General features: G+C 42.1%; 1 pseudogene; it reads left to right on the top strand.

Moving 5' to 3' along the window:
• Nucleotides 1–908: 908 nt before the first annotated feature.
• LOC105309265 lies at nt 909–2,040 on the top strand (annotated as a pseudogene).
• Nucleotides 2,041–4,386: the final 2,346 nt, after the last annotated feature.

Genomic DNA, 4,386 nt, shown 5'->3' with positions numbered 1-4,386 from the left:
TACTCTACCTAGCCAAGTTGTCTCTTGCTTGACATTAGCCTAAAAATTCTTACTTGAAATATTGTAACGAACATCCTTGTACAATACAACCTTTGTGTGGCTCTATGATTATTCTCTTAAGATAGATTTCTAGAAGTGAAATTACTGGGTTAAAAGGCATGCAATTTTCTAAACAGCTTTTGATATATCATTTTTGTGTGTAAAGTTTTCCTCTTTTAAAGATCATTCCCTTAGAGGAAATTTCAAGAATTGGTAGTATTAGAGCATAAACATACTAAAGATCTTTGACATGCATTAAGGCTAAGGTTTTATATACTGAGCAGGCCCTCACTCTCTAGCTCACTTAGTGGATTTCAGTTTTGCTGAAGACTTGCTTTACTTGAAATGGCCAGCTGTAGATTTGATCATGTCCTTCTCATGGCCAACCCCAGTGAGGGGACAACTGGGTCTCAGTGGCCACTCCCCAACTTCTGGATAGATAACAAATTATCATCTGGGGAAAAGAAAGATACTCATATTTCTGAGACTCTTCTGGATTTTCTTCACTCTCATCGTGGAGACATCGCCTGCCTCCTCCAGTACTTGTAGGACACCTTTCAGAAAGGCAGCTCTTCCAGTTTGTCTTTGTGCCCCGAGAAGCTAGCACAGAGCTTAGCACATATCAGTACCCAACAAAGAGTTGTTGAATAAATAAAATAATCATCTGTTATGCAGGAGGAGCTGCTCTAAGTTTGTTCACATATATTATCTAATTTAGTAGCTCTAGCAATTCTGAGAGATTGGCTTTATTAACTCTATTTTGCAGATAAGTAAATTGAGACTCAAATAAGGAAGAACTTTACCTGAGGTCAAAAGCTAATGAAGTTGCAAAGTCAAGATTTGACCCCAGAGTGGGCCCATCTAGGAGAATGTACTACAAACCTCCAGATATTGTTCCGCAGGATTCAGCAGAGGGTGTTGAGTCTGTCCTTTCATTGATAAGCCATCTTCCAATTGTTCTCCTACCATCCACCATCCTTGTGTCTACCCTACTCCTCAGTCTAGATTTTGGTGAACCTCCCTTCCAAAAGTCATTAGAAGGGAATGCCAAGCACCAAAAGTTTGTCAAAAAGTGGAAGCTTTTGGAACAGAGATGTTCTCTGAATAAGAAGAACCAGCCCCCTGCAAGGTGCCTAAGCTGCATGCAGACCCTCCAAAGAAAGGGGATACACTTCAGGTGGATGGCATTTGAAAGGTTTCTTTCTTTCCAAAAAAGAAGAACACTGCTGCCTCCAGTAGTGGGTCAGAGCAGTCCCTGGACAAGAAAACTGCCATGTTTCGGCTGACCGCGGCCCCGTCACAGAAAGTTGGTTCTGCTGTAGCTAAAGTAGATTTGCTGAGAGAGTTCCAAAATCCCCTTCCAAAGATTAAAAGCCACCCAATTCACCACCAGAAGAAGGGACCCCAAAAGAACATCCCACGGAAACCCACCCAGGCTCATTCAGAGAATAAATGCTCTGAAGCATCCCAGAAGATGCCAAGAAAGATGGTGGCAATTGACTGTAACATGGAGGGCACAAGACCTAAGGGACATATCAGTTATTTGGCTCAATGTAGCATTGTCAACTACAATGGAGATTTGCGATATGATGAGTACATCTTCTCTTCCTTTCACATTGTGGAGTACCACACCAGATGGAGTGGTACCTAGAAGCAGCACATAGTGAATGCTATATCCTTCAAGATTGCTCAGAGCCAGATCTTGAAGGTGCTCACCGAGAAGACTGTGGTGGGACATGCCATCCACAATGACTTCAGAGCCTTTCAGTACTTCTACCCCAAGGCCCTCACCCATGACATCTCCCATATCCCCCTCCCCAACTGGAAGGCCGACTGCCATGTCTCTGAAGCATCTCACCAAAGAAGCTGCTGAGCCAAGGCATCCAGGTTGGGAAGAGTGGACATTCCTCTGTGGAGGATGCCCAGGCCACTATGGAGCTATACAAGTTGGTTGAAGTTGAGTGGGAGTGACAGCTGGGCCAGAACCCTCCAAAAGATTAGCAGCTGTGGGGACGCTTGTGATGAGATGGGGCAGAGGCAGCATCACACTCAGGAGAGACAGGGCAGGGGACTGATGGATAGATCTACCAGCTCTACACCTTTGGGAGCTAGCATTGTTAGGGAGAGGGAGGCTTCACCCCAGGCTTAATATCCACTAAGGTTTTATCCCAGGTATTGTGTTCTGCATCTGGTCAAGCATCTATGGAAGGAAGAAGCCTCCATGTCAGCATCCAGCCCTGTACTGTTTACTTCTTAAATGGTGCTAACCACAGGGCCCAGGGTGCTTTGTCCTAGTCAAGGGCAGAGCATATTGGGAAATACAGTTTCCAAAACTTTCTCATCTCTAGGGTGGCCATATGTGTCATTGTATGCCTTTTGTTCTCAAGTCATTAACAGTACCCTCTTTCACTCTCAAAATTATCCTAGTTGAATGATAAAATGTATCATCACATTACATATCTCAGAGTCCACATCTAGTCTGTGTCATAATGTCACCTATTCTTCCCACCCTGACTTTCAGAGTAGCCATCCCTGCTGAGATTTAGTTCTTAGGGTTATGAGTAAGAGTAGGACTTGGAAAGCAACTTTTCTGCTTTAGGAAAGCAGTCTCTTTCCTAGATTCCACTTGGTAGGTTAAAAAATAAAGTGCTTTCATAATTTTCAGTCTTTTACTTTGATCAATTATGCCTCTAAAAACTCAAATTATTCCTTTGATAAATTTCTGTGATGTAAAAAAAAAAAATTTGACTCCAGACATATTTCATTCCATTCTCATTGGAATGCAATATGTCAGTCACACTATTTTTTTAAAAAAGCGAATGGTGCTGTCTGTGCTAGGATCGAAGGCAGACATTGAGCTTCAAAGGAGAAGACTGTGAGTTAAACACTCAGGAAGAGGGAGAGGGCCGTTCCTCCTTTCACTCTCACTATCGCTGTCACTATCACTGTCGCTATCACTATCTCTAGCTTGGTCTTTGTGTCTGTAGATGCCAGTGAGCTGCCAAGAGAATTATCACCTTTACATTACAAGATTTCTTAAAGAGATAGATTAAGGATAGGGTTAAGTTTGCAGACCATCAGCATCAGAATCCCCTGCAGCATGCATACAAATGCAGATTTCTGGGTATCCCCAGAGCTATTAAATCAGAATTTCAGCAAGTCAAACCTAGTCAAATCTGCATTTTTAACAACTTCACCAGGTAATTCTCATAAGCATACCCCCAAGTTTGAGAACTATTGCCTCAGAAGGAAGGGTCTATGGTCAGAGCTGCAGGCCCAGCAGGAGTTGTAACCAAGACAGGTGTTCTATGTTCATATTTGGGTCACCAAGGTGCCCTGGGACTGTCCAGCAAGACTAAGAGAGAGCCCCGGGACTATCACATGCAGTGGTGTCACATCTCTGACACACAGAGCCACTCTGTGCTGTGATATGACCTAATCAACAGTTCCATCTCAATTGACATTTGGTGGAAGCAAGATGTCATGCCAATTACCAGACAACAGACCAGAGAAGTGGTGCCTTGAAGCACAAGTCTATTCTTTGCTTTTTCTTCATATTCATTTGAATGTTCTTTGGCTTCTGGAGACAGATTTCAAAGGCAGAAAAGGGGGACGGAGTGAGAAGTAAGGGAAAGATGGGAGAGTTACTTTATAACTTATCAAGAGAAGTACTAGATGGGGTCCCATGTTTTGTCCAGAAACCACTGAAGAAAAATGTCAATTGTAGTTGTTTTGGGTGAAAAAGACTCTAGAGATTAATTGATTAATTTTGCCTCCACTTTTCCATATTTTCAGATTTTCTTTAACAAACATAGAATAATACCTACTATTATGTTACCCTGTGGAAGGCACTGTTCTAAGCATTTACATGAATTAACTCATTTCATCTTCATAACCACTCTATAATGGAGGTCTTTTTTTACTCCCTTTTTATAGTTGAGTAAATTGAGGCACAGAGATGTTAAGATGTTAAATTTGCCCAAGGTTATGCAGCTAGTAAGTGGCAAGGGCAGAATGCAACCCAAGCATTTTGACTTCAAAGGCTATGTATTTAGCCTCTATATTATGTTGCATACTATGTTCCCAATATAAAAAGATGAGTGTTAAAAAATACTTTGACGCATAATTATTCAGAATGCCACTGTGTGTGGTCCATTTTAAGTGGTGAAGTAACAACATCAGCATTTACCATGCACTTGCTTGGGAACCACCTAATTTACCTCCATTAACTCATTTAATTTTTGCAACATCTTAGAGCTGCACTCTCCAGTGTGGCAGTTACTCCCCACATGTGGCTACTGAATGAGCACCTGAAATCTGGTCAGCCTGAATTGAGATGTGCTGTAT

This window comes from Pteropus vampyrus, unplaced genomic scaffold, assembly GCF_000151845.1.
Source record: "Pteropus vampyrus isolate Shadow unplaced genomic scaffold, Pvam_2.0 Scaffold705, whole genome shotgun sequence".
NCBI classification, from domain to species: Eukaryota; Metazoa; Chordata; class Mammalia; order Chiroptera; family Pteropodidae; genus Pteropus; species Pteropus vampyrus.
The sequence above is the reverse complement of the archived record's forward strand: the minus strand, read 5'-3'. Positions and strand labels throughout refer to the sequence as shown.